Source organism: Mytilus californianus, unplaced genomic scaffold (assembly GCF_021869535.1).
Source record: "Mytilus californianus isolate M0D057914Y unplaced genomic scaffold, xbMytCali1.0.p SCAF_3, whole genome shotgun sequence".
In the NCBI taxonomy this organism is placed as follows: domain Eukaryota; kingdom Metazoa; phylum Mollusca; class Bivalvia; order Mytilida; family Mytilidae; genus Mytilus; species Mytilus californianus.
In genome coordinates this window covers 23018102-23029262 of record NW_026262679.1, presented here as the reverse complement: position 1 = coordinate 23029262, position 11161 = coordinate 23018102, and positions in this window count along the sequence as shown.

Genomic DNA, 11161 nt, shown 5'->3' with positions numbered 1-11161 from the left:
AAGGGTGACTGGGGAATAGAAGTATGGTCACCATTGGTCTTCCTCCGACCGGCAGTAAAACCCTTGCTAAAGTGGGGCGTCCGTTTGGCTGTGCGGGATGTACAAATTTGCAGCCACGTCCGGTCAGAATGGGGACGTTAAATCCGATGTCTCGTGTAAAGAGAGTGCCACGCTCTTTGCACGTTAAGAACCCTTGCAACAACTCTTTGAGGGGTCCGTAGGTGACCTGTTACAAGGCTAATTTTCTGTCCCTATTCAATATACCCTTATTTCCCGTGGCGACCTTAATCCCGGACGCCCCCTTTACAGAACCTACCTATTGTATTTATTGTTAATTTGTTCTCGTCTTGAATATGCATGAAATATTTGCCACTGGACGTTAAGCAACCAACAATCAATCAATCATAAATTTCTTATCAATTTTACCGAATTCATAATTTATAAAGATTCAAATAATTCCTGGTTTTAAGGTCCTGGCTGATTGGAATTGTAATGAAGTCTCCGGATACAAATTCTATGTGTGCATTTTTTCCCTGTCAATGTCCATGTCATGAAACTGATTTTGTTATACACTGAACAAATTGGTAAAATAAAGCGAGTAACACCTCACCTGTGCTTCGGTTGATAAAATAATCTGTCTATGTTACAAGTACCCTCCCACGCGTACGTCCACTCTGTGTTTTAGTTAGATGTACTTCTATTTGTATCTATCTGATGAGTAAAGCCTTTGTCCCAGGTAAGAGGAGGGTTGGGCGCCCGCTAACATGTTTAACCCCGCCACATTCTATATGTGCCTGTCCCAAGTCAGGAGCCTGTATTTGAGTGGTTGTTGTTTGTTGCTGTTGATCATATGTGTTGTTTGTTTATCGTTTTGTACGGCTCTTGTATTGTACTGTTGCACCACTGTCCCGGGATTAGGGGCAGGTTTGGGCGCCCGCTTACATGTTTAACCCCGCCACATTCTGTGTGTCTCTGTACCTAGTCAGGAGCCTGTAATTCAGTGGTTGTCGTTTGTTGCTGTGTTACATATATGTTTTTCGTTTATTATTTTGTACATGAATTAGACCGTTAATTTTCTCGTTTGAATTGTTTTACATTTGTCACAATTCGGGGCCTTTTATAGCTGACTATGTGGCATGAACTTTGCTCATTGTTGAAGGCTGTACGGTGCCCTATAGTCGTTAATTTCTGTGTCATTTGGTCTCTTGTGGAGAGTTGTCTCATTGGCAATCATTCCAAATAATTGACTATTACCCTAGGCTAGTGATATGACTTTGTTAACTGGTCATTCCAGATAATTGACCACAACCCTAGGCTAGTGATATGACTTTGTAAACTGATCACTCCTTATAATTGACCACTACCCTAGGTTGTGATATGGCTTTGTTAACTTGTCATTCAAGATAATTGACCACTACCCTAGGCTAGTGATATGAATTTGTTAACTGGTCATTCAAGATAATTGACCACTACCCTAGGCTAGTGATTTGGCTTTGTTAACTGGTCATTCCAGATAATTGACTATTACCCTAGGCTGGTGATATGTCTCTGTTAACTGATCACTCCTAAAAATTGACCACTACCCTAGGCTAGTGATATGAATTTGTTAACTGGTCATTCCAGATAATTGACTACTACCCTAGGCTAGTGATATGTCTTTGTTAACTGGTCAATCCAGATAATTGACTACTACCCTAGGCTAGTGATATGACTTTGTTAACTGGTCATTCAAGATAATTGACCACTACCCTAGGCTAGTGATATGACTTTGTTAACTGGTCATTCCAGATAATTGACCACTACCCTAGGCTAGTATATGACTTTGTAAACTGGTCATTCCAGATAATTGACCACTATCCTAGGCTAGTGATATGACTTTGTAAACTGATCACTCCTGATAATAGACCACTACCCTAGGCTAGTGATATGGCTTTGTTAACTCGTCATTCAAGATAATTGACTACTACCCTAAGGCTAGTGATATGACTTTGTTAACTGGTCATTCAAGATAATTGACCACTACCCTAGGCTAGTGATATGAATTTGTTAACTGGTCATTCAAGATAATTGACCACTACCCTAGGCTAGTGATATGACTTTGTAAACTGATCACTCCTTATAATTTACCACTACCCTAGGCTAGTGATATGGCTTTGTTAACTGGTCATTCAAGATAATTGACCACTACCCTAGGCTAGTGATATGAATTTGTTAACTGGTCATTCAAGATAATTGACCACTACCCTAGGCTAGTGATATGGCTTTGTTAACTGGTTATTCCAGATAATTGACTATTACCCTAGGCTGATGATATGTCTCTGTTAACTAATCACTCCTAAAAATTGACCATTCCCCTAGGCTAGTGATATGTCTGTTAACTGATCACTCCTAATAATTGACCACTACCCTAGGCTAGTGATGTGACTTTGTTAACTGATCACTCCTGATAATTAACCACTACTCTAGGCTAGTGATATGGATTTGTTAACTTAACTGATCTGATAAATGACCACTACCCTATACTAGTGGTATGGCTTTGTTATCTGGTCATTCAAGATAATTGACCACTACCCTAGGCTAGTGATATGACTTTGTTAACTGGTCATTCCAGATAATTGACTACTACCTTAGGCTAGTGATATGACTTTGTTAACTGGTCATTCCAGATAACTGACGACTACCCTAGGCTATTGATAGGACTGTTGACTGATCACTCCTGATAATTGACCACTACCCTAGGCCATTGATATGACTGATGTCTGATGACTCATGCTTATTGACCACTAGCCTGGGCTATTGATATGACTTTGTAGGCTGATATGACAACCATAATTTGTGTACCTTCAATTGCTGCTGTCTAAAACCATTACCAATCTCTCCAGTTTCTTTTTCGATTGATGAATATTATCAACCTATCCAGTCACTCAAAAGTGTTATAGTCAAATTAATACACAACACATAATAAGTAACTGAAAGGTACAGCAATTGCTGAAACAAGAAATGTAGATAAATAAATACTCCTTGCACTTTAGTTTTTCATATTAACATGATTAAGTGGACAAGTGAAATTTATATATTTGACCTTAGGTTGAAATAAAAAAAAAAAATGTCTAAATTCCCTTAGCAGAAAATTCCCTTACTCCTAGTTTTTACTTAGAACTAAACAAAAAGTAATCAGCTTATTTTGAACATAATATATCATTTGTAAATTTACCTTTTAAGAGCATATATATATATAAATTATTAATAAAGATACTTCCTTTATTCACAAATTTAAAAGGACAGAATAAACTTAAAGGGGTACATAACTGGACACTGTAAATGTTAACTAACAGAAAGGGTTTATGGGGCATTCCCTGCTCAATTTGCACACCTCTTAGCAGATTTTTACGTCATTATGTCCAAGTTTTCAAGAAGACTGTTTAAACCTGAAATAATTTTTACACTGATAAATTTTGATGTCACATTTGTAAGGCTACACTTATAAATATTTTAGTTTGCCCTTACCCTACCCAAAGATACATTTTAGAGACAGTGGGTAGGTTGGTAGGCATTTTCTTTTTTCTCACAGCAAAGGGAAATTGAAGTGTCAGATGTGTTTTAGTCTTCATGCCTATCAGATTAAAAGAAAACTTTTTCACATCAGAACAACAAAAGAATTTGGGTAGGCAGCTATGTTTTGGGTAGGTAGGGTTAGGGCAAACAAACAGATATTCTTTTGTATGGTCAATGCATTCCTTTAGAAATAAACAGAATGCAAGGATTACTACAAAAAATTTATAAAATCAGTTAAAGTTAATAACCAGATAGCATGTCTAAATGTTATGATAATCTTAGATGTCTGTAAAATTGTGTACTGATGTTTTTGTTCAATAATATGAAAGAACCCAGGTTTTTAGTTACATCTAAAGATGTCATAGTTTATTTTTATGATAGCTTGGAAAATATATATTTATGGATCAATGGGTAATGATTTTCTTCTGAAATTTATATGAACAACGGGTACATGTATATATGTACAGATTCTTGCAAACAAAAATACATGTACAATAAATGTATATGATTGGGGTGTCTGGTTTACAACAACAGCCAGATGTCTGTACCAAACCCTGTAACTGTGTGCAAGATGAAACAAACACCCTAGCCCTACCCCCTTCGACCATATGTTAATGATGGGATCATAGGTAGCAGTAGTCCAGATAATTATGACAAAAAAAAATAAAATAGCCTTTCAAGACATCATAATTATTGGTCTAATCAGTAATTGAGTAAGGCTAAGGTTTGGTTTTACATTGGTTTATTCTGAGACATATATACAAGTGAATATGTGTCTCTCAAACACTGATTTAGGGGGTGAGCAGGGTGCATTGGACCCCCCTCTTGTAGGGAAAATTTGGTGGATATATAGGGAATCACCCAGGCATGACTGGAGCATATATAGGGACTGGACTACAGATCAGATATATAGCCAATAAATCGTCTACAGTAGGGGCATACGTTTTTTCCGTTTTTTTAATGTATGTAGACGATTGACGCGCTATAATATATTACATATATTTGACCTATAGTCAAGACTGAAGTCCCTATGCCATGGACTGGAGCAGCCCCCCCCCCTAAATGAAAATTTTGATCTCTTACTGTCGCTGGTTTAATATAGCTCTTCTGTATGTTTTCATATGTAACACATAGGGTAGCCCTCGTATGCATTCGTTGCGTGTAACTCCCCCCATCCCCCCCCTTTTTTAATAATCGTCTTTTGAGTGCCCAGATGCCGTGTTTGTACACAATATCTAAAGTTGATTCAGTATTCAAAATACTTATTTTGGTATCGTCTCTGTTCCAGTGATATATGCCCTACATCTTGGGAAATATCTAAGAACTTCTGAACATATCATGCCAAGAAATCCTCGCTAAAAATTCCGGTCGACCTCCCACGGCATCCATTAGTAGTTAAAGATTTAATTTCATTCAATAAATTAATTTATGACCCGCGTGTACGTCTCACTTAAAACACAGCCATATACCAAATGGTCAAAATTAATCATCCATGTAATTTGCTCTATGGGATGTTTGCAAAATTTCAACGGAGGCAATTTCTTGGCATGACCGCGAACAGCAAGCTATAAAGGGCCCCAAAATGACTAGCGTAAAACAATTCAAACAGGAATACCAACGGTCTAATCTATGTAAAAAACGAGAAACACTTACAAACCACACCAAAAAAAAAAAAAAAAAAAAAAAAAAACGACAACCACTGAACAACAGGCTCCTGACTTGGGACAGGTGCATACATATTTGCCTATATAATGCCCCTCATGATTTTTCTATATTACATTGTTGGTAATTTCAGTTTTTTTTAGTCTTTCGGTGTAGCTTATTAAAATAAGAATATGTGGTATGATTGCCAATGAGAAAACTCTCCACCAGAGACCAAATGACATAGAAGTTTACAAAAATAGGTCACCGTCCGGCCTTCAACAATGAACAAAACCTATACCGCATAGTCAGTTATAAAAGGCCCCGAATGACAAATGTAAAACAATTCAAACAAGAAAACTAACGGCCAGATGTATGTATAAAACAATGAACGAAAAAAAAAGATATACAGCAACAAACGACAGCCGCTGAGTTACTGGCCCCTGACTTGGGACAGCCACATACAGAATGTCGCGGGGTTAAACATGTTTGTTGGCGCCAAACCCTCCCCCTAACCTGGGACAGTGTTGTATCAGTACAAAATAAGAACAAACTATAAAAATCATTTGAAAAAGGCTTAACTCATCAGATCGATACAAAGCAGAAAAACATCTAACAAAAACATAGACCGGACGTGGCAGGGTATTTATACATCTTCCCCAAGTACAGATCTGAGAGTACTCGCAGTTACTGACAGCTAGTTCAAAGCTAATAACAACTAAGGATTTGTATCACTATACATCCTTGTTCTAATGTAGAACCTCTAGATATCGTTTGCGTCGATGAGTTGCTGTATCATATATGCGAATATCCCCATGACACCCCTTTTAATAAAAAAAAATCATGCATCTAAGACTAAAATATCAATCAGTACACATCCAACAACCAATGGATTTAGTGAAAGAAGTCATTAACAGTCAGAGAAAAACATGACCTTGTGCAATGCCAAAATACAGGTATCGACAAATTGTAGAGCCAGTAGTTTATTCTTGGAATAGTCAATATATTATATCCCAGGTTTATTGAAGCCTGGTATTTGTCGTGGTGTTCTTTTCTGAATATTCTCTGTTTAAGTTTATATACATACTTTTTTTTCAAAATGGACAAATACTGATTTAGCATAGTTTAAATATGTTCTCACTTTTAAAAGTGTTGTATAGTGGGAGGAAGATTTCAGCATTTAGATTTTTTTAAGATCTTCTTAGTGCAGTAAAACATTGGCCTTATTTACTTCGTCGCAGGTAAATGCTTATCAAAGGCAAGCTTTTCTTCATTTGTCGCGCATATGTCTTTATCTTCTTTAAATCTGCTTATATTTTGACCCAATTTGTGCATTTGTCTCTTGAATATTGTCATGTGCTTACATTTTTCTGGATGAAATTTTTTTTAGAGCCACGTGTCACTCCAGTTTTGTAACTGTTTCTGTTGCTCTTGTCTCCTCCTGAATATTTTAGTATCACCAAAAAATAAGTAAGCATCTGATTGAAAGAAATCTGGAAGGTCATTAATATAAAGTACAAAACAATCAATACTGTTTGTTGGAGAATAATTTGTTGAGTTTCATGTGTGGTATTAAATGTTCTCTTCCGATTTTTCTACATTATTTTAAAAACAACTGTTGTAACACTAACAGGTCTGAATTTAATTTTTGCTTGTGATTTATTTTCTTTTTTGAATATTGTACTAGAGCCTTCTCACATTCTTTATGTACTGTTTAAATTAAGACTAAAGATTGGTTGTAAATTAGCCTCAAGGGCTCAACAACACCTTCCTTTACCTCATGTAACAATCTTGTATGTAAATTATCCGTACGACCGTTTCTGATATCGGTGATATCTACACATAAAATACTTTCCAGTCTTTGCAAAAGCAACTTGTTGTTTGTTTGCTTTTTTGGGAGCTATATGTCCATAAGGGACATTAAAAAGAATAACCAAAATCCATTTAAGGTAAAGTTTGCCTGAGGGAGTTGAGAAATCTTAGTTTCTTTATAATTTCTAATTTTTTGAACGGAGAATAACATATTCACATTTGTTAAAGATAGTACCGATACCTTTTCCTGGCCTCGATAACAGGGTGTTATCGCTTTCTTATGATATATGCTCTTTTGAATATAAATGATCGACAGGAAAAGGTCATTAGAAGTAGAAAATTACCATATATACTTCTGCCGAAAGTAGATTAAGTCAAAAAATATTAGCCCAACAAAGACTGAAAACAGCATGTTCAAAATAAAAATCAGACAACAACAGTCTACAAAACACTATGTGAAGATTGAGCAACACGAATCATACAAAAAAAAAACCAAATGGGGTTTTAATTTGTTCTTCCAAATATTGTTTGTGAACATGTCCTAGATTTTGAATTTATAAATAAACTGTTGTGGAAAAACACTTTGTGTGTCTATCCTAAGCCAGGAGCCGTATTCCATTTGTTGTCGTTGGTTGCCGTCTGCCAAAATTGTTTTTTTCGTTTAATGTTTTTTACTTAAATAAGGCCGTAACCGGTAGTTGCTCCTTTTTATTTTTTTCACATTTATTTTAATGGGAACTTAAAGAGCTCATTATACGTGATGATTTCCCCACTCGCTATATAAGGTCGTACGGTGATCTGTTGTTGTTTTCATCCCGTCCTTTGTTCTTTGCTCAATTAGATACAAATTCTAGACACGTTTAAAAATAACGACGTTTTTCGTTTTTTATATAGACTAGACCGTTGGTTTTCCTGTTTGAATTGATTTACACTAGTCATTATGGGACCCTTTATAGCTTGCTGTTCTGTGTGATCCAAGGCTCCGTGTTGAAGGCCGTACTGTGACGTATAATTGTTTACTTTTTACACATTGTGACTTGGATGGAGAGTTGTCTCATTGGCACTCATACCACATCTTCTTATTTATATTCATAAGAAGATTGGAAAAACCTGACCGTGTGCAATGCCAAAATATATCGACAGGATTCAGGACCATACGTCTTAATAGCTGGATATCAATATATGTTTAACATAAGCAAGTTCTTGTGCAAACAAACTTTAGCTTTAAGGAATTAATTTCACCAGCCCAGTAGCCAGTACGCCGGTACTTGCATGAAAATACGGATATTGTGTTATAAAAATTTGTTATAACAAAATTTTGGAAATTATTTTAAATTAAGGAATATATCTCCCTCACCAAAGCTTTGATTCCTTGTCCGGCTTTGGTTATACATTTTGTCCTTTTTGGTTTATAAGCTCTTTAAATGTTTAATAAGGTTTGGACTTCATATATTTTGGCCTCGAACATCAATGGAGAGACATTTATTGGCGAAATGCGCATCTGGTACAGAAAATTGGCACAATTAAATGTTATTTCACATGTATAATTTTGATTTTCTTTACATAATTTTTGTAAAGTAATAGTTGTGTTTAAAGTACTTCTTTCTGTATCTAAAGCCTTACAAGTCATGATATTCATCATCGATATCATATGACTCGGAGATGGGACACAGTGTTTAGTTTCAAGGCAAACATCACAATCCTCCCCTCTCTACTAGTAATTGCAGACTACTAGTACCACATCTAAATTTGGTTAAAAAATAATAGATAATTTAGTAACATGTTGATACAATTTTCAATGTGTATAGCCGGTATTCTGTATCTTTTACATATTTTATAAACATAGTATGCAAAGTGACAATAAGCACGTACCTACATATTTCATCCGCCGTAAATACTTATTTTTATACTCTCCATTACGAAACTTGAAAAGGTTTTGTCATCAGGTTTTGAATATTTTATCCAACATCATCATGTAGATTTCCTTTGTTGAACATTGTTACCACCTTTAGTTGCCTCATAAACTTAAAGATGTATAAAAAGGTAGGACCAATTTCCCTATTTTTTTTTAAACCAGAGCCATTTTCAAGTAGTTTAACAACTTCGCTAGTTTGAAGTTCTAACAATATACTATGGCGTATTTTTTGTCATACACAGATTATAAGTGTCTTGAGATAGGTGAAATTCTCAAATTTGATATATTATGGCAAATTGTGAGTACACTATTTATACCAAAAAATATTTTTATAATGATACTCCTAACCAAAACCTAAATTTTATTGGATGTAGAGCTATAGTATAATTACTTTACTGATACAAAGACAGTCATTGTGCTTAAAGATGCTTAACTTAAAAAAAGAAAACATTAAATAAATGGTATGTTTTTCTTCAAAGTTTCTTCAACAGCAACATCTAAGAAGATATTGATTTTATGGATAAACTTAAATTGCAAATATGTTCAATATCTAGCACCGTAAAAGATTTTTTAACCCGGTTTTTGATGGGGTTTGTGTTACTCAGTCTTATATTTTTGTTTGTTATAGACAATTGTTTGCCTTTTCGTCGTTTTTCGCTTTTCCCATGGCATTGTCAGTTTGTCTTCGGCATATGAGTTTGAATATACAATGATATCTTCCATCTCACTTGAATAATACATAAAAAGGAAAACAGGGATTATCAAAAATACTGGACAATACAACTGACCACACTAACCAACAACACATAGCGACCTTTCCGTACAAAAAAAGATGTTACGTCCAACTTTTGAAACCGCTGCTACTCCTGAACTTCTTGACAGAATTTTGTAAAACTTTCACAGATTCTTATTGACACTATGTATACTTTTTGAACCTCTTATTTCATGTCTTCATCTGAACATTGTTGGGGTTTACTTTGGCATGACATAGACTTTACCATGACCACACATTAAATCATTAATCATTGTTTTAATTCTGGAAAGACCACACTTATTTTCCAAGTTTTCATTTATACCTTCCATGTCGAGAGAAAAAAATATACCGGATAGTAGGATCTTTAAAATCCCATAGAAATAAAAATGAAACAATTTAAAAGAAACAACTTCCGGTTACGGCCTTATTTAAGTAAATAACACTAATCAAACAAAACCAACAATTGTAGTAGACTTCAAAGACGACAACTGGAATACGGCTCCTGGTTTAGGTTAGACACATACAGTGTTTTCACAATACAATTGTAAATTCAAAGTCTGAACAGGGTCATAAAAAATAATTGGAAAAACAAAGCCAGCGTTTTTTTGGTAGGGTTCGTGTTGCTCAATCTTCAGATTTTCTTATAGTGTTTTGTGGACTATTGGTGTCTGTTCATCTGTTTTATTTTGAGCACTTTGTTTTCTTTCTTTGTTAGACGCATAGTTTTTGATTGACCCCTTCGGCATCTTTTCTCCATATTTTACGTGCTGTAACTTTTATTTTTGCGTGCCTGTGAGATTTGGCATACCTTACGTTTTCGTTTTTATCAAAGTTGATTTGATATTTTACAATGCCTTCACTACAATATTATCAAAAACTATAGGCTGGGTTAGACGGACGCTTCAGTAATAGAACCAATAAACGATAACCGATTGGACCAACCTCATCTATAACCAAATAATCATTATTAAGATTGCATGGAAACTAATATCATCACTTTTCAGCAGACAGTAACTTATGTTTTGCAAGGAGACACCTTTCCTTATCATATTGTTTTTTGTTCAGACTAAATCCACTTTCTACTGAAGAATATGGTTCTATCTACATCTAAGGACCTTCTTCTGTCGATCATTAATATTCAAAGGAGCATTGAATAGATGTTATCATAAGCAGGCGATAACTTTCTGTTAACGAGGCCGTGAAAAGGTACCAGTATTATTTTAAGCAAATGTGCACATGTTTTTCTCTGTTAAAAAATTTAGAAATTAATAAGAAACAAAGGTTCCAACTCCCTCAGACAAAGTTGACCTTATATGAATTTGGCTATTAGTTTTACGTCCCTTATGACCATAATTATATACAACTCATAATGTTCTCAAATTCGTATCCATCCGTGGCTTTGAGCGTTCCTGATGCAGGTAAATCCAGAAAATCGTATCGAACGCAACAACTTTCTAAAGCGTTATCTGCATATACTAGCACTG